This window comes from Aethalodelphis obliquidens, unplaced genomic scaffold, assembly GCF_003676395.1.
Source record: "Aethalodelphis obliquidens isolate GAN/ISIS:26980383/991018 unplaced genomic scaffold, ASM367639v1 scaffold41, whole genome shotgun sequence".
In the NCBI taxonomy this organism is placed as follows: domain Eukaryota; kingdom Metazoa; phylum Chordata; class Mammalia; order Artiodactyla; family Delphinidae; genus Aethalodelphis; species Aethalodelphis obliquidens.
The window spans coordinates 10926992-10947543 of NW_020837985.1; the positions used below are offsets into that span (position 1 = coordinate 10926992).

Here is a 20552-nt window from a genome sequence, read left to right on the forward strand (position 1 = left end):
CATTTATCTTCCTGCATCATGACTACAATCCTAGGCACATCCATTCATAGATGGGGATAACACTTCCACTAATGTACATGGTTCCCATTTTGGTCACCCCCCCCAACCCTGTGGGGTCTAAACTGTTATTTATCTCATTTTATTGAGTAAGAAGTTGGATGTTTACAGTGATGAGACTTCTCCGAGATCATATAGCTGGTAGCGGCAGAATCAGAACTGGTTTCTAGATTTCTTGATTCTTGGTCCAGAGCTTGTTGCTACCACACCATAGCGCTTAGCGGGGCTCATTGACAGAGTCCTTCATCTCCTGAATATTTTCATTTTTCTCCTTCCTTTATCTTAGTGGCTCATTAACCTGAGTAGATAGGGCAAGCATCTGACGCTCAGTGTGGGGCATGAAAATCACATGAATCCCTTCCCATGCCCTCGTGAAAATCTACCTGACATGAAGACAAGCCTGAAATGTGGGCAGGTCACATGAACACTGCATGATGACTGGGAGACAAAGGCATGTTTGCGTGATGCCCCAATAGCCAGGTGGGAAGGTGGAAAAGAGAGGTTGCTGACAAGGAAGTCAGAAGACCCAAACCCCAGGCTTGCTTCTTCCTCGTTGTAACTCTATTTGTAAGCCAGGTAGTCTCCCTGGGGAGCAGTGTCCCTGTCTGTCAATTAGGAAAGCCACCCTGCCCATCCCTATAAGGCAGAAAGAACTAGGTGATCTGTCAGGAACTATACAACTCGAAAGCAGTGCTGTAATTATCCTAGATGCACTTGAACCTGAAACCTGATATATAATTGCTTCTCTCTCTGTATGAAATGTGATGAGACACTTGCTCATTTCTTTCCCCCACTAGGGAATAGCAGTTATCTAGGGGGCATTTGGTTTGGTTTTTAATCATGCACAGGTGTTGGAAGATTCTGGCAGAATAGAGCCTGTTTAGGTGCCCCTTCACAATCTCTGCATGTAGAGACAGAGATAAGATTATTTACACCCCATTCCATTATTCACAGCCTCTTGGAATGTAGCATTAAATAATTCAGAGACCATACAAGCTTGGGGATTGATGGTGAGGCTGATAGTTTTTGCAGATACAGCATGCAGCAGCTGTAGAAAAGTACAAGTGCATGTGGGAACAATTACTGGGTACCCACATACTGATCAGGACCTTGGAGAGACGCCTTCTCGCTGGTCTAAAAATGACTCTAGATCAGAGGGTTGGGAAGCCTTGTGTCTGCTGTGAAATGTCCACCCTCCAGCCACCTTCTAATCTAAAGCTCCTTGAGGGTTCAGAATTATCCACCACACCTGGCATAGATCCAGACCCCAGTAAGTGTTTGATGAATTTTAAACAGCAAACGGTGTTGGTTTCTTAGCTGCTTTTTGTCTGTACTACGACACATGTGGGACAGGCAGAGCCTTTGGCCACTGGAAGACAGTGTCCTAGTTCTTCTACTTACTAACCTGGTGATCTTACTGACAATGGGAAAATGTAGAAAAAGAAGAGGAGAGGACTTGAAAACTGAATCCAGAGAAGAAGCAGAGGGCTGGGAGGATGCTGAAGAGGGGAGAGGTTCAGGTAGGAAGGGTGGTTGGGGATGGCGAGTGGGCCAAGCAGTGTGGCATTTGAGGAGGAAGAGACCTGGGAAGTGACCGCTGGGTTTGACAACGAGGAGGCTGTCCACGTGCATCTCTGACCTCATAAATGAAACCTTCTTTCTCAGGCACTACACCAAGGCGGGCACGTGGGCAGCAGGCTCGCTCGGACCCACCCAGTCACTTAGGTGTCTGGCCTCTCGCTCCCTGCATGTAGCTTCTGAGTTCCCAGCCCCTCCGCTGGCTCTGATGTCTTCTTCTGCTCCTGCCTTCAGCTTTCAGGCTGGCCAGACTCTCCTCTGGCTCCCAGTTCTGGTCCACTCTCACGCTGGACTCCAAATTGGCTCTTGATTTCAGAGCTGCCTGCAGCTCTGGACAGGAGACCCTCCTTCTCTGTCCGCCTTCTGACCCCACGGAATCTTCCATGGCCAGGATGGATCCTTGTTTCAGCGTTCCGATGGACATCCCTGGTGACTTGCCGAAGGGAAATTTAGGTAGATCTTTGTTAATGTGCTAGATGTTAAGTAATTAGAAGTGCAATAATCAGCATGCTTAGGTTGTAAGTGGAAGACACTTGATGAGGGAGCAGGGTCCTGATGAAGCGTGGGAGTTGTCAGAACTCTCCTCCCAGGGGAGCAGGACCACGGTGCTATTGGATGCGTGTGGGCAGCGGGCAGTGCAGGCCTGTGGTTTCTCGGAGCCACAAGGAATTTGAGCATCGCAGCCAGGATGAAGGAGCGAGACAGAAAGAAACAGCTTGGAGGTACAAGCCCAAAGGAATTAGGCTGAGAGGCAAGAAATGGGTTCTGTCATTAGCAACAGATAAGACTGAGCTGTGATGGAGGAGCTTAGAAGAAGGTGGAAGTAAAGACCTTCTGAGGCTGGTTGGCTGGAGGGAGGGCCCTTTAAGAGAGTGCTGCCACCTTGCTGGAATGTGAGGGACCAGAAAGAACGCGGAACCAGCTTGGACCGGTAGGGCCTGAGTGTGTGGGTTGAGGGGCTGGACTTAGACAGGAGAAGGGAGACCTCTTCCTGAGAGGGGAAAGGAGGATGCTGAGGGGAAGAGGAAGGAGCCTGAGGGGCCAGCTGTTGTTGGCGTAGAGCTTTCGCGATGCTGGCAGAATCTCAGAGAGCAACTTCCCTGGAGATGAGCATGATTTTGGGGTCAGGAAACGCTTGGCTATGTGGGATCACTAAGAAGTTGGGGAGTCAGGCTTCCGAGGGGCAGGGGGGGAAGCTAACATTGCTCACCTAGATTCACATGTTAATGGAGCTCCTACGATATTTCCGGTACTTGACGTGGGCTCTTTTACTCCTCAGAACACTATGCCATGGAGAATGTATTGCTCTTCCCCATTTTGCAGATGAAGTCTTGGAGGCTCAGAGAGGTTAATTCAGATCACCAAGGTCACACAGCTGAAAGTGACCAAGATAGGATTCTAATCTTTGTCTTCTGATTGTGATGACCATGATCTTTCTATTTTGCCCATGGTAAGAGAAGTGGGCACATCATCACCACGATTTATCATAAACTCCATTTAAGAACATGGTCCAGCTTCTGAACAATAAGAATCATGACAGTTATAAGAGCATTAATCATTTCTACCTGGATGGCTTTCCACGGCTTCTCATTTACTTGTTTCATCAGGTTCTGATCTTTGTACCCTTAATTACCACGGGACGATTGATGTAGATACTACTGTCCTGTTGGCAGGTGAGAATAAGATTGACCAGAGAGGCCCAGGGAAGTTGGTCCCCAGTTGTGGCTGGAACCAGATTTCTTCTATATTTTTATTCAGGCCTCTTTGCTTCTCACACTGCTTCGTGTATATTTTGGGGTTTACTATGCTTACAAGGAACTGATTAAAAGAGTGACTCAGTGACTGTGTGTGTCCTGATACCACTCCAAGCTCAGGCCTTGCAGTGTGGGGCTGGTGCTATCATTTGCACTCATGGGCACGGAGGACAGGAATGACTACAGGTTGAAAATCCAGTATGTTCCAGATTTGGAACTGACATTATCTTATTTAGTTCTCCCCGCCCCCCCCCCCCAAAAAAAAGAACAAATGTGAGAGGTAGATCTTGCTGCTATACCCATTTTACAGGTGAGGAGAAGTGTGTCCAGTGAGCAGTGGCACCTGATCTTGTCTGAATCTAAAGCCTCTCCTCTTTCCACAGCCTCCTGATTCTCACCACTTTTCTTCCAAAATGCTCCCAGGCACTGGATGTAGGTCTGCTTTCAACACCCTGGATGAGTTGGAAACATCACCCTCCCGGCTCTAAGAATCATGCTTCCTCTGACTGAATGCTTATCAAATTGATCACAGTGATTGATTTCATTGCTTTTCTTTCTTGCTAGGTTGTAGATTCTATGAGGCAGGAATAGGTTCATTTTGCCGACCGTGAATTCTACGTGTCTGGCACATTGTAGGTCCCCAATAAATATGTGTTGAATGGAGAAATCCCATTTTATAGCCAAGAGATCTCCATTCCTGAGATGTTAATAAAATGCGAAGTTGGGATTCAAATTCACCCTCTGCTTCTGAGTTGGCCCATCTTCCACTTTTAAGAGGTTTAGAGATGGGTGGTGCTGGTGTGTGTGACGGGGGGAGGGTGAGGCCAAGGTTTGGAATAAATAATTAAATTAAAACGTCCTGGGGAAACTGTATCAGTTCATGTCTGAGGGTGGCTCTAATAAGTTGACAAGGAGAATTTCCAGCAGAGCTGCTGTGCTGGTTGATATGTAATCCCCAGGCCTATGTGCAGGGAAGGAAGAAAAGCCAGTGATTTGAAAGGTCACAGCCACCAGTGGTATCTGGTGCCTATTTGCCCAAACTCTTGTTCTCCATAGAGACTGTAGGCTGTGTGGGTTTGCTAGAAACTGATCACCTTGGGCCACACGAGGAGTAGAGAGAGCCGGAATGCTGGAGGTGAAGATCCAGCCCCACAGTTCGGACCCTGCCTTGTATTCTCTGTGCCTTTGTGGTTAGTTTTTAACCACCTGAATCACATGGGCGGCAGGTGCATGGTGAAGAGTGTGGCGCTTGGAACCACAGTGCCTGGGTCTGAATCCCATCTCTCCTGCTTTGACCTGGGGCAGGTAACTAATGGCCTGCCGCCTTGGAATCTGGTCTGCAAAATGGGGATAGGAAGGATAGCCCCTGCAAAGCCCCGATGGGAAGATTAAATTAAATGATAAATGCCAAGTATTCACCCCAGAGCCTGGCTCTTTACAAGTCCTGGCCTCATGGGCTCTGGGCTATTTTAAGGATAAAATAAAATAATGAGGTGAAAGCACTTTGCAGAAAATCACAGGTGCTGCGCTCCACCCTGTGCACCAGAGGACCCCATCACCAACTGCACAGGGTCTCCTGAAGGATTTTCACACCTGTGACCATATATTACTTGTCTTCTCTGCTCATGATGACAATCTACTACCTTGTCTCTTTGGCAAACTCCTACTCATCCTTCAATGACCATAAATGTCGCCTCTTCCATGCAGCCTCCCTTGACTTTCCCAGATACTGCTAGTTGTTTGATCCTCTGTTTCCACAGAACTTGGTGTAGACATTCAGATTCACATGTGTTGCATTGTCCTGTGATGAGCTGGTTTGGTGTCAGCTTCTTCACCCCTAAGCTCTGAGCTCAGGAGACTCAGCTCCTTGAGGTCTTACCAATCAGTCCTCCTCACCTCTGGAGCCAGCACAGGGACTGACATATGGGTGGTCTGAAATCCTTCCATGCTGTCTTGAACTGAAGCTTTGGTGATTCACAGGAGATAAGAAGTCATCTGGGAAATTTGAAAAGGATTATCTGATCTTTTGCAGACCTTGATACAGAAATATAACTGGGCTATGAATAGAGATTTAAATTACTTGCTTTCTTCAATTTTTTAAAAAACCTTTTAATAATGGAAGAAGAGTCACCAATGGGTTGTGTGGATATATGCAATTTTTTTCTTCCAAGAATTGTTTTCTGCCTCATTAGTAGAAACTCTTCCGCACATTGCAAGAAGAATCTTTTCCTCTCCTTCGCTAGGAAGGACAGTCAAGAAATGGCTTGTGCTTTATTTTTTCATAGGCGTGGAGTAGATAATTGCTTAAAGCTGAATTTGGGGCTGCTAATAATCCAATTAGGGTCTTGGGCATAATTGTTTCTGTGTAACCTGATGCCTTCTGTTCTCCATGGTTCTGACTTTTGAAGCTGGTTCTCTTGGCAACAGCCTATCTTTCTGGGGGAGGAAGAAGTACAGCCCTTTGGGGGTATTCTTTGCTCAGCAGATAAGAGGTAACACCTGAGAAAATAGAGCAGCAATGGTGGGCATTATTAGAATAATGATTGAGACTTTATGAATATGCAGATACATCAGTGTCTGAAAGAGAATGAAATCTCTCTGAACCTTGACATGAGTCCAGTGTTCCTTTCCTCCCACTACTTACCTCACAGTCAGAAGACCGGGAAGCAAATCATCTCTTTTCTGCCTTGTACTCTGACCAAATGACCTGTCCAGGGAGGAGGGTGGGCCATCTGAGTTTTCTTGCTGCTGTGTTGAATTTGTAATCTCCCTTTTCCAGTCCACTCCAGAGAATCAAAGAAGCAGCTCTGCTATGGAAAAGCCCAGAACTGGGTGACAGGACATGTGGATTCTGGTCCTGGTGGTGACAGGCCACTCTTCACCTCACAGAATCTCAGTGTCCTTGGCTGGGTTGGGAGGGAGATGGGTTAGACTCAAAGGTCATGAACCATCGGCCCAAGGGACAAATCTAGCCCTCACAAATGTCTGTTTGGCCTATATGGTCCCTAAAATACTTTAATTATCAGCATTTAAAACTCAGAATAGCTTTTATACATACACCCCAGTGTTCATTGCAGCACTATTTACAATAGCCAGGACACGGAAGCAACCTAAATGTCCATCGACAGAGGAATGGATAAAGGTGTTGTGGTACGTATATATGATGGAATATTACTCAGCCATAAAAAGGAATGAAATAATGCCATTTGCAGCAACATGGATGGGCCTAGAGATTGTCATACTGAGTGAGTAAGTCAGATAGAGAAGGACAAATATTGTATGATATTGCTTAGATGCGGAAGCTAAAAAAATGGCACAAATGAACTTACTTACAAAACAGAAATAGAGTTACAGATGTAGAAAACAATCTTATGGTTAACGGTGGGGGAGGGATAAACTGGAAGATTGGGATTGACATATACACACTACTATCTATAAAATAGGTAACTGATAAGGACCTACTGTATAGCACAGGGAACCCTACTCAATACTCTAATGGCCTATATGGGAAAAGAGTCTAAAAAAGAGTGGATACATGTATATGTATAACTGATTCACTTTGCTGCACCTAAAACTAACACAACCTTGTTAATCATCTATACTTCAATAAAAATGTAAAAAAAAAAAAGAAATTTCTGCCTTCCATTGATAATGGGAGAAATCTAGAATTCCTGAGCCCCTATTTCCGTGCAAAGCTGGAATTCAGCAGTTCTCTCAGTGAGCATCCTTAGTTCACCACAATCCCCACCACTCCCTATTGTCTAACACTAAGTTTGTTTCACTCATTTTATTATCTGCCCAGCACCTATAGGCATTTGCGTTTGTGACCCCTGGACCAGAGAATCTTGAACTTCCAATTTAAATTTGTCAGTATCTGGCTAAGGCACATGGGACAATACTATGTTGCCTTTTTTCAGTATCAGTCCTCATTTTATGGATGCAGAAACTGAGCTTCAGCACGGTTGATGAGCGTGTCCTTGGTCACGAGGGCTGTAAGTGGTGGAGTCAGCAGTAGGACTGCGGGGTTCCAGACTGCTAATGCTGCAGCTGTCTCTAGGATTTACATTTTTCTACTTCATACCCAGGACCTTGTCGGTCCTGCGTGTACTTATGCCAAGGCAATCAGATGATCTGTATGTTCGGAACTATAATCAAATAACCTTGAGAAACGACTTGAAATGAGCCTGAGTTATCACTTAGCAGAGCATTCTAGAGATGAAACTGCTGATTCAGATCGATTTTGACTCTGAGAAGGACCTCCACCACTTTGGATATTTTGAAAAAAAATGGTCATTCCTTAAATTCTCAGCACTTGGCAGTTTTTGTAGTGCTTTCACTACTGATTTAAAATCAGTATAAAGAAGTAGGACTTACTGAGGGTATAATAGCATTTAACAGCTCCTGTTCCTGATTTTGTGATTGTGTGTGAATACTGACTCCGCCACTTTCTAGCTGTGTAAACTTGGCTTCTTAGTCTGTAACAAGGGGATGATAATTGCAACTCCTGACCTCACGTTCAACGTGCAATGACGTATGACATGTGTGTGTCACATGCGTTGTACGGCATGTGGCCAATATCGAGACCCAACTGTACGCCCAGCCCTGGCCCACTATTTTCCAGACCTTCACTCAGTGGGTGATATTATCTCCATTTATATTTGTAGAGTTCAGTCTCAGTGGCAGTAAGGTATTTATGAAGGTTGCATGGCTAAGGAATATTGGAATTCTGCTTTATTTCAAACTGTATCATAGTTTTCACTGTATCCCGGCTGTTCCTCCCCATTCTTGTCTTTGTACTATTTCCTTTACTAAATTCTTAATCAGTCCAGCACTGAGCCTTGGTTTCCCTTCTGCAAAATGAAAGGATTGAACTAGATGAGCTTGTGGGCCTCTCACAACCCTGAGATTCTACGATTCAAGTAATGAATGAAGAGGAAACGGACAACATTAAAAAAGTACAAATACAAAAGCCTTAACTCCACTTTAGTTCATTACTTAAGTAGGATCAGATGATTAAAATAATTAGCTGGAGTATAAAGAAGATAGTTTTTTCCCTTCTACTGTATTCTCATTTTGTCTCTCTCTGTCCCACTTGGAAAGTTCATTTGTACAGGACAAACACTAGGGCCTAATCAGAAATCCTCCTCTTCCATGGCCCCAGTTTTGATTCAGAAAAAGGTTCTGGCACACTGTTATTGATGAAGACAAGCTCAGTATTACAGGAACAAAAGCCCAGTGCCTTGTATCAGCACTCAGCCGGCAGGAGACAGAAGGATAGTGACTATAAAAGGGAATTTGAACACATCCTCTGATTTTTAAAATTAGTGACAAGATCCGTTCTTTTTTCGTTTTCCTGGGGAGATTATTACAGGGGCAACAGCGAATAGTCCTCTGTGACTTCCTTTTTCTTCTTTGTCTTTGGAGATGACAAAGCCAGGTTAGATGATCCCAGTTTTGGTGATAACACCCCAAGCATCCAGGGCCAATCGAATGTCCTCCTCTTCGCTCCGTCAGGCCCAATCAAGAGGTTGACCCTGGCTTGTCAAGGTCATCGAGCTTTATCACAGCTGGTTTGGGCTGGTGCTTGTTGGCCTGGATGTCTGCAGTGGACGTGAGCATGTAGTTGTCTTTGATTTTGTTCATGGCTGACTCCGTCGTCAGGGGAGTTTGATGATAGAATAATGGTTGAGTTTGTTCCTCTCGGAGGGGCTTTTTAGTTTTTTAAAAATTTTATTTATTTATTTATTTTTGTTTAAAAACTTGTTTAATTTATTTTGAAGAGGAACACGGTGATTAAATATCAAGATTTATAAAAAGTCTACATAGTACCTTTGAACCCCATCCATCCATTTTCTATCCACTACAGCAATGAATCTGTTTGATTATTTTCAGGAGTCATATTCGAAATATTTACCAACAGACTGAACAACTGAACAGAACAGACAACGTGCCTGGCTGTTACGGTAAGAACCAGCTGAACATCAGCCCTACGTTAGTTTTGTATTTGTCCTTAGAGATTTTTGTTAAGTAGTATCCATTTTCCCCTCCTTTTTTTAAAAACATCTTTATTGGAGTATAATTGCTTTACAATGGTGTGTTAGTTTCTGCTGTATAACAAAGTGAATCAGTTATACATATACATATGTCCCCATATCTCCTGCCTCTTGCGTCTCCCTCCCTCCCACCCTACCTATCCCACCACCCCTGTCCCACCCCTCTAGGTGGTCACAAAGCACCGAGCTGATCTCCCTGTGCAGCTGCTTCTCACTAGCTATCTATTTTACGTTTGGTAGTGTATATATGTCCATGCCACTCTCTCACTTGGTCCCAGCTTACCTTTCCCCCTCCTTGTATCCTCAAGTCCATTCTCTAGTAGATCTGTGTCTTTATTCCCGTCTTGCCCCTAGGTTCTTCACGACCATTTTTTATTTTTTTTTTAGATTCCATATATATGTGTTAGCATACGGTATTTGTTTTTCTCTTTCTGACTTACTTCATTCTGTATGACAGACTCTAGGTCCATCCACCTCACTACAAATAACTCAATTTTGTTCCCTTTTATGGCTGAGTAATATTCCATTGTATATATGTGCCACATCTTCTTTATCCGTTCATCTGTTGATGGACACTTAGGTTGCTTCCATGACCTGGCTATTGTAAATAGAGCTGCAATGAACATTGTGGTACGTGACTCTTTTTGAATTACGGTTTTCTCGGAGGGGCTTTTTTAAACTTGGGCTTCCTTGAGAGCTGCCGGGTCTTTATCTGATGGAATGTGGGTGACATGTGGGTTTTGTTTTTTTTTTTTGAGTGGACGCCTTTTATCACTGCTTTCTTGGCCTTCGGAGCTTTGCTTTGGGCTCCATTTTGGAGAGCAAGGGCTTTCTTTCGGCACCACCTTGGTGAAAATGTCTTTTTCTTCTTAAAAACAGCTTTTTTTTCCCCCTGAATAAAAATAAATCAAAGAAATGAAAGAAAAATAAATAAATGAAATACTATTTGTGGTAGAAATTTTAGAGAATCTGAAAGTTTAAAAAAATTATAAGCGTATCATCAGTTCTAAACGCTGTTATATTTGTAATATATATGTGTGTATTTGTGTGTGTATATCCTTCCAGGTTTTTTCCTGTAATGAATATGGATGTATATATCCTGCCGAATATACAGACTTGTATCTAGATCTTTCACGTAACTTTGTGTGTGAACATTTCTCCCACGTTATTGTATATTTTTGAAAACAACTTTGATGTCTGCACCCTTCATGCATGGATCTGCTGCTTTGTACTCAATCTTTTGTCCCACATTTAGCTTGTTTGTAGTTTCTTGCCATCGTAGATGATGCTACAATGAACATCACTGTAGGTTTATCTTGGCTTGCATCTCTGATTGTTTGAGCTGGCAGGCGTTTCTCAAGACTCTTGAAGTGTGGGACTGAGTGTCCCTTTTGCTTAAACAAAAATCCTGGCAACTTCCTTGACTCTGTCCTCTCCCTGTTGCTCTGCTCTCAGGAGAAATCCCAAGCTATTTGGCAAGTGTTTGAAGGCTTGCATGATGTGGTCCCTTCCAATGCACCCAGAACTGTCTGCACAGCACTCCCCTATCTAGTTTACGATTCCATCTGTGTAAATTGCCTGTAGCGCTTACCTGCTTCGTGCTGTTTCACACCTCCCTGCCTTTGCTCAGTGTTTCCAAAGCTCCAGGTACTCAAGTATCACCTTCACAGTTTTGCCATAGTCCGGTACCACCTGTACCATTATTTTGTTAATATTTATTTTAAAGATTAACTGTTACTTAAAAAGTAGGTTTTACCTTAACTACTATAGGTGCAAAAGCATGGGTTTAATGTACTGAACACATGTGTATGTGTGTATGCATATTTCTTTTTCTAATGCACAGGAAAATAAATGTATAACTATTGAAATAAAAAAAGAAAGATTCTCCCCACACTACCTAAAATTGTCTCCTCTGGTGGCACATACTCCCTATTTTGGGAAACATTATATTAGATCCATCTTCCTAGTATATTATCCCCTCTTTCCTGATTGACTAACTCCTATTCATCTGTTGTGCCCTAGGTAGGCTGCCCTGACCCCGAGTCTGAGTTGGGACCATTTTCCCCGGGGTCCTTCAGTACCTTGTGCTTTTTTCATCTTAGCACTAAGCACACAAAATTGTAATTGTCTATTTACTTCCAATCTTTACCCCTAAATAAACATTTATTGAAGTCCTTTATGTGCTAAGCTCCACATGAGGATGTAGTGACAGCTAAGGAATGATGACTGCCCTTGAGTAGCTGGTAGTCTGGAGTTGTTTCTGCTTTGGCAGTGGGAACCCAGGAAAAGTCTTCCAATTTGGTCATGGGCTAGATTAAAGACAGAGTCAGGGAAGGCTTCCGTGTGGAGGTAATCCTGAGCTGGATTTTAAGGAGAATTAGGTTAGAAAATATCTATTTAACACAAAGGAAGGCAGTAAAGAAGAAAGGAATAAGTCAGACAAAACTAAGTTTGAATTTCTGCTCTGCCTCTGTTGTATAATCTCGGTTAAGTCATTTTGTTCCCTAAGCTCTAGTTGCCCTGCCAAGAAAATGGAAATAATAACAAGAACCTACTGTACAGCGAAGGGACCTATACTCAATATTCTGTAATAACCTATATGGGAAAAGAGTCTGAAAAAGAATAGATATATATATAACTGAATCACTTTGCTGTACACCTGAAACTTACACAACATTGTAAATCAACTATACTTCCATTAAAAAAATAGATAAAAAATAAATAAATAAAAAGAAAATGGAAATGATAGTATTTACAGCACAAAATTCATCCATTCACTTTATTTATTCATTCATTCAGCAAATGGTAATCGAGCAAGATGATGATATTATACTTAAGAGCTTAGCCAGATGTCAGGTGCCTTAAGTTCTCTCCACTATGAGATCTTCCCTATATTTGGTCCTTGGCTGTCTTTCCTTCTTATGCTGAAGCCTTTCCTTGTGTGATGTCATCTACTCCATCGCATGCTCTGGACCTGCCTATGCTTGGGTGACTCCCTCAATCATAAAATCCCAGGACACTTTTCCTCTGAGCTGCAGAGGCTTGTATCTTATCACCTACCAGCCACCTTCTCCGAGAACGTACCATAGATTCCCCAAGTGATGCCCCTAAGTGAACTCCTTATCCCCTTTACCCACTTCATCTGTTCCTCCTCCCATGCTGTCCCTTCTTTCAGAAAGTAGGGCCACCAATTCTCCAAGAGCCAGAAACTCTTCCTGAAAACCTTCCACGGTTAAGTATTTGCCTCCGTATGAAGAGTAGCTCTCCAATGCTTCTCTCAGATGATGCTAGACAGGGTCCAACTACAATTTCAAGTTGATCTCGTACAGTTCTTGTCAAAATCAATATTTGTTGAATTAAATGAGTATAAACTAATGGTGAGAATTTCATGCACCATAACAGGATTTGAGGGAAGCTATTTTGGGGCATCGAGTGAGTTATTGATCTCTCTGAAATCACATCACTTAGACAGCTATACATTTTATCATTCCTAAGCTGAGAGCTGGGGCTTCATAGACAATGAGATTGGCTCACAATGAATTGACTGATTGACTGATTGATTGATTCTCTCATCAGCCATACATGTTTTGAATACCCACTGGGTGTCAGACACTTTTCTGGGTTCTGGGGAATACTGGAATGAACAGAATATAATTCCAATGATCTCATGATCTGTTTTGGGTGAAGACTTGAAAAAAGTATATGTAATTCAATGTGTACTCTTACGAAGAGCTGTACAAAATGCTCTGTGTGCACAGGGGACAGTGTGAGAGGGTCTGTCTCTGAGAATCAGGGTGAGATTTATGGAGGTGGTAATACTTGCTTGGGGCTTTTATAGGGAGGAAGAGTTTGCCATTTGGAGAAAGAAGTGGTGGTGGAGAAGGAAAAGGAAACCCTCGGCAGGGGGGATAGCATGTGTAGGTGGAAGTGGGGAGAGATGGGGCCTTTGGACACTGGTGAGAATTTCTCTGCAGCCAACACCTATGATGTATGTGAGGGTGAGTATAAGCAATGAGGTCAGGGTGGTCCATTGGGACCAAAGGCTGTATATGCACAGTTGAGGAGCTCTCAGTGTCAGCGTGCATCAGAATCACCTGAACTTCGTCTAAGGAGGCGGATTTCTGGGCCCCCCACAGACCCAAAGAATCACCATCACTGGGATCCTGATGTAGAAATTCTCCAGAGGTGATTCAAATGCAGAGATGCGTTGGAGGTTCAGTCAGCGAGGTCAGCGACCTGTCGATCGTCACACAGAAAGCAGCAGAAGCAGATTTCCCGCTCAGGTCCCTCGGGTGATTATTAGAAACACTGAGGTCCTGGGACTCCACAAACTGTCACAAATCCTGATTTTCCTGGAAAGGCAGTGACTTCCTTGGTCTGCCTCAAGCTAAGGGCTGCAGCTCAGTCGAGAAATTGGCATCCTCAGCAGCCCTGTCGGTTCCTTAGATAATGACAAATTCCTTTTGCTTGCTCCCCATTATTTCACTGTAAATGAGAAAGTAATAAAGTGAAGCTGCATCTGGACTAATTAAATCAGCCGTTTCTAATCCCATCGATCCAGGGAAAGAGGGCTGTGGAGGGCTGGAAGGGAGAGAGGCTTCTGATTCAGAATAACCACATACATTTCTGTGACAATGTGGGCCTCCAGAGTTAGCAAGATGGGGGGGCGGTGGGAGGGAGGGAGATGCAAGAGGGAAGAGATATGGGGACATATGTATATGTATAACTGATTCACTTTGTTATAAAGCAGAAACTAACACACCATTGTAAAGCAATTATACTCCAATAAAGATGTTAAAAAAAAAAAAGTGAGCAAGAAACCTCACGGGATCTGGGATCTGAACTCTGCTGGGGGAGGGGTGATGTACTGTGGCTGTAGGGGAGACCCCACCCCTCCCGGGAAGCTGCTGAACCACACTGCTCGGCATTAAATTTATTTATTTATTTATTTTTAACATCTTTATTGGAGTATAATTGCTTTACAATGGTGTGTTAGTTTCTGCTTTACAACAAAATGAATCAGTTATATGTATACATATGTTCCCATATCTCTTTAGAGGCATCTTTTCCATTCTCTTCCGTGGAGGCTCCCAGGTCCCCTCCACCCCACCCCCAGCTGTGGTCTCCAGCTTGAACTCCCTGGCCTCCCATTTGGAACTGTTTGCCAGTCCTTGAAGACACCAGTGTGATCCCACACAGCCTTGCTGTCATCCATGCTACACCTTCCCCCTCTTCCAGAGTTCTCAAAGTGTGACCTGTGCACCTTTTGCCTTGGAAAGCCTTGGGGACTTTGCTGGAAGTGTGAAAGCCTGACCCCAGCCCATTCCTGCTGCAGCCTTAGGCTGCTACTGACCTTCTGAGAGAGCTCTGGGGGCTGGTGCTCCGGAGCTGAGAGTTTAGCAAATGCGAAGGAGGCTTCTGAGTAACCCTGGGGTTTCAGAACTAATGACCACCCTGTTCTCTCTGTGTGGGAACACCTGTTAATCCACCCTTCACAGATCGAGTGTGCTGAAATAGCAGCAGGGTTCCCTGTTGCTTTAGGTTTAGAAAATGCAAAAGCATTTCTTGCTTCCTTATCAACGTACCCTAAAACATTTTACAGCCCAGCATCTGAATAACAAAGTCCTTTTAATCCAAGTGATTCGCCTCACAGGCTCCTTTTAATTAAAAGCTGATTCTCTTCTTCGAGGAAGACACATTTCTGATGAACCTTTTGCTTTCTCAAGGAGGGGGCTGACGTTATCCTACAACCACAGAGCATCACCTCCATGAAGATGCTTTTTGAACATCCCTAGTGGATTGACCGACCCCCTCCGCTGAGCTCCTAATCTGTTACAGTTGTGATGCCTCAGGGCACCTCGACATTTACCTGTGGACCTCTAGGCTCTTACACTTTGGGGACAGGGAATTTACCTTCCTCACTTCTGTACAGTAGCCCCCCTTATCTGCAGGGACACTTTCCAAGGCCCTCAGAGGATTCCTGAAACCGGGCATAGCACTGAACTCTATATATACTATGTTTTTTCGTATACATACATGTCAGTGATAAAGTTTAATTTATAAATTAGGCACACTGAGAGATTAACAACAATAACTATTAATAAAATGGAACATTTATAACAATATATATACTATAGTAAAATTTATGTGAATGTGGTCTCTCTCTCAAAATATTGTATTCTACTCACTTCCTTGCTCTTTTTGTTTTGTTTTGTGTTTTTCCATGCGGGGTCTTAGTTCCCTAACCAGGGGTGGAACTCGTGCCCCCTGCAGTGGAAGCGCAGAGTCTTAACCACTGGACCGCCAGGGAAGTCCCCTAACCCTTCTTTTTCTGATGATGACGTGAGATGATAAGATACCTACAGGATGAGAGGAAGTGAGGTGAATGATGTAGGCACTGTGATGCAGCCTTAGGCTGCTACTGACCTTCTGACGATACGATACGTCGGAGAGGGGATCATCTGCTCCCGGTGACCCCGGATCATGGATGATGGCAATGGCTGGACGTCAGGAGCAGACGATGCCTGTGGGTGGGGATCCAGGTGGGGCAGATTGGGAATGAGGAAGGTTTCATCACCCTACTCAGAATGGCATGCAATTTAAAACTGACGAATTGTTTACTTCTGGAATTTTCCATTTAATATTTTCTGACCTGGAGTAACTGAAACTGTGAACTATCTGGGGGCTGGCTGTATTCTCAGCACCTAGTGCAGTGTTTCCCGTGGAAGAAGTGCTCAGTGGATGCTTGTTGAATCAAATAATCCATGGAAGATAGAATTGTGGCAAGCTCTGGCAGTGACCCATGAGGGCAAGTCCTTGGAAGGTATTTAGAAAACTAGGTTCCCTCAGCTCTGCTCTGCTTTCTCTGTCAATGTCCACTTCTTCATATGCACTCACAAAGTGCGTTCTACTATCTGTTGTGGAGATTTATGCAGGAAAGTAGCATAATTGTGTCTAGATTTTAAGCAACATCTCTTTGGCCGCATTGGAGGAAGGATGGGAAGGGGCAAGCCTACAGGCAGGGAGCCCCCCAGGGTGGATACTGCCATAGTCCAAGTACCAGATGGAGAAGAGGGGATAGAAGCAAAGATATTTTAGAAGATAATAAAAATGCTACAATTGTCCTCTCTGTACCAAGCTCTTGTATACACTGTTTCTTTTCTTCATAACAGCCCTGAACTGTGTTCAACACTGCCTTTCCTCATAAGGAAAGGGAAGCAGCTAGATTTGTCTACAAACCCAGAGCCAGTGAGAGTAGAGTCAGTGTACTAATCGCAGGGCATCTGGCATTCAAGCCCATGCACGTTCCCGTGAACCTTACGCTTGACCTAGCTGCTGATCTGCTGGCCTCATTGTGCCTCTGAAAACTCCAACACAGCAGTGACAGAAGAGTCACAGCTTTGCCAGGCATGTGGGTGCTGGACCGGCTCACAGAAGGGCAAGAGGCAGGTTGCAATTTAAACATGTGCCGCTGCTGAGGGAGAGGGGTTTCCAGGGGTTAGGTCTGCGATATTTCATACACAGGACGGCAGCTGGGGCGTCTGGTCTACCCTGGTCGAGGGCAGGTTGTGCACATGTGGCCAATCTGAAGTTGAGTGGCCACTGCTGATCCAGATGTACGCTGTGAGCTGGGATGGAACCTGGGGGGTCTTGCACCCTATGAATAGTGCAGGCTTCAACCAAAGAAAGAGAAGAGAGAGATTAGCTAGAGCTTCTGTAGTTTATCGTCCCAGCAGGGGCACTGTGAGAGCACACTGGCAGTTTTCTAGCCCACCTCACCCGTGATTCTTTGCCTACTGGCCGGTAGGGCTGGGACTAGAGGCAAGCTGGGCGCTTAGGGCACACGATTCAAGGACATGCTCTCTCCCAGAGTTACGGGCCTGGGGGACCTCACTTGTCCAGACCCTGCTGGACTCTTTGGGGAATCTGTGCATCTGGGTCAGGAATGGACATTCTGCATGGACCCTGCTAGTTGAAATTGTTTAATTCTACAAATCTCCTTCGAGTCTTTCTCATCATTTTCCACTGCATTGCTTCTTTTTCCAATGTGAATGAATATTTCAGGAAACCTTGGTGTTTGAAACTTAACCATGTGATTTTGACTGTTTGTCAGAATCCCTGAAGATCCCTGTCTTAACGACAATTTGTAACTTTGTGGAGGCAAAGCTTGAATGTCAAGGGCTGCGAGACCAGCTTGCCGGAGCCAGCGCTGGGCAAGTGAGAGAGCCGCTGGCTGTGTGGCATCTCGACATTGTCGTGCGATAATTAGGAAGCGATGCTGCCAGTTCCCAAGTGTGCGTTCCGGGCCAGACACTGTGTTACATGCTCCACATGCATCATCTCGTTTATTCCTCAGAACACCCTCGAGAAATGATGTCTCATTTTGCAGAGACGTGGTAGCTCAGAGGTATTAGGTAACTTTCCCTTAGCATCTCATGCAGCAAGTACCAGAGCCAGGATTCGAACACAGCTCTCCTTCCCTCCAAAGCCTGTGCATCCCATTGCTGGAGAGACTGCAGTGTTCTTTCTTTTCTGGCTCAGGAAGGGTCATGGTTAAGGTGATCTGCCGTAAGGTTCTCATGGAATTCCTTTATTTAACAAATATTCACAGAGCTCCGACTGTGTGCCTGGCACTGTTCCATGATCAGTGTTATTACAGCCGTGAATAAAAAGGGACAAACAGCTCTGTCCTCATAGACCTTTCGTTCGAATGGGCAGAGACATATTATAAACTATATAACAGACATAGTATATGTTGGATGGTGACAAGTGCAATGGAGAAAAACAAAGCAGAGAAAGGGTAGGGAGCATAAGGCTGGGCTAGATGGGGTTAGTGGTTCAATTTTAAGCAGGCGGGGGGGGGGACAGGCACCCCCCCACAGAGAAGGCGGCATGTGTGCAAAGGCTCAGAGGTGAGGTGTGCACCATGCACCTGGGAGAATGTGACAGAAAAAGGAATGAATGCATAGGCCCCTCGGCCCTGGCAGGGCGGGGCCTGGAGTGTTCAAGGTCAGCCAGGACGCCAGCTGCCAGCGCGGCTGGGGGGTGAGAGAGAGGAGAGTGTCGGGAGAGGAGGCCAGAGACACCACGGGGACAGATCACGAGAGGCCAGCATGGCACTCTACTGACGGCAGCTTCCACTCTCATGGAGATGGAAACCATGCAGAGGTTTGCAGCAGAAAAATGACTCTCTCCATCTGATGATTTGAATCAATGGGGAGAATTGACTACAGGGGAGCAAAGACAGGAAGAGACAAGGAGTCCACTGGGGAGAGGATGGTGGCCTGGACCCGGGTTTGGTCTGAGGGCTAGTGGGATGCAGTCAGACTGTGGATGCATTTTGAAGGCAGATCCAATAGAATTTTCTGACCGACTGGATGCAGGATGCAATACTGAGTTTATTTCAGAAACAGAATTTACTTCAATAGCTTTTAAAGTGTCCTTCATGCTATCTTAAAAGGGTCACTCAAGTCTCACAGGCGTTCCTTAGATATTTTGATTATCCTTGACTACATTTAGAGGAGGAAACAATTCGCCACCACACATGCGGACTAGCCAAGATCACGGCTTGTAAGCCTCACAAATGTCTAAAGTGTGTGTGTGTGTGACTGTTACCTGGTCTGGACTTGGATCAGAGACAGAGACCAAGAAGATGCTGCTAGGATTGAGAAACTGAAGTGGTAGTTCATCCTTGAGGAGGTGAGAAGCCAGAAACCACACTGGGAACAAGCTGAGGTGGTGACGGCAGCCTTCTATGCTGGAAAAACCCATTGTTCCAAGATGAAGGGGCCTGTGGAGGGGGTGGGGGGCCCATGCTGGCAGCACAGACCCACAGATATCTTTGAGTTTCAAAGCACCAGATTGAAGAGAGTTGAATGCCACAGAACAATAAGGATGGGCTGGAGAGCCCACATTCTCTATTCTGCTGGCCAAGCTGGCTGGAAGGAGACATCTCTGAATGGGCACCGTGGTTACCAGTCTGCTTAGGGGGGCCAGCATGCAGAGTCCAATTTGCCCAGGAAGTGTGGTGTTCTCCTTGGGTATCTGCTATAGGACTTCCAAGCCTTTCCAGGCATTTCAATTCATCTCTGGCTGAAAGTGCTCTAGACTGAGTTGGAAACCCTGATTCCAAATCTCTGCTCTGCCACCTCCTAGCTGAGTGACCTTGAACACCTCATAGAATCTCTTTAAACCTCTGTTTTTCCATCTGTACAATGGGGGGGTAGAATATATCACTGATGCCCCTTCCTACAGGGCGATTATACTTGTGATCATGTGATTTGCTTTGACCAATGAAGGTGTGCAAAAGTGACGTTGACACTTCTAGGTTAAAGCTTTAGAGTCAGTGCATGGCTTGCCATGTTTTCTTTGCCTTGTCTCTGTGATTGTGGAAGTATGGATCTAGATGAAACCTCTATCAGCCTCGGTTCCTGAGGAATTACAGTGTGCAGAACCCCTGTCCACCTGTGATGGATATGTAAGAAATAAACTTTTTTTGCTTTAAACCTTTAAAGATTTCTGGATTGTTTGTTACCATGGCATAACCTAGCCTATACTGACTGATACAAATGGAAATGCTAATCTCTCTTCATATATTATAGCACAGGATTGTTCTGAGGAGTGAATTTAAGCCTTCCCTCTCTCTGGAATTTTATATTCTCTTCTCCACTCCAGGTTAACTCTTACTTACTTTCTAGCTGTCAGCTGACATGTTGCTTCCTTAGCAAGACCCTTCCTGACCTTCTCAAGGAGTTGGCTCCTTCTGCTGTTAGAGCTTCTGTACAGCACCTTGCTTCCTCTTTTGTAACCTACATCTCATCTATAATCTCTTCTTCTTTTTTGGTAATCAAATGAAATTTTTATTTTACTTTGCAAATACTCCCTTTGCTAAACCTAGTGTCTCCACAGATGATCATACTTTTAAGTGTAACTTGAAGGTATATGTGTTATTAATATTCACAATAATCCCTTCTTGAATAGCCTGTCACACCACTGTCCCTAAACCCTACGAGGGCAAGCCCTTGCCCGTCTTGTTCATGGGCACCACCACCTTGCACACTGCTAGGCATAGAGTAAGTGCTCAAAAACGAATGCATGTGACAAACAGTAG

At 44.7% G+C, this 20552-nt stretch overlaps 1 long non-coding RNA gene across 5 annotated transcripts in view; it reads left to right on the plus strand.

The window, feature by feature from the left end:
* Positions 1-20552, plus strand: part of LOC113633865 (uncharacterized) — a 300566-nt gene that overhangs the window by 115524 nt on the left and 164490 nt on the right. For all 5 annotated transcript variants that reach the window (XR_003438390.1, XR_003438392.1, XR_003438393.1 and 2 more), the window contains exon 3: positions 9282-9352. This is a non-coding gene — a long non-coding RNA (uncharacterized LOC113633865). The remainder of the gene's footprint in view (positions 1-9281; positions 9353-20552) is intronic.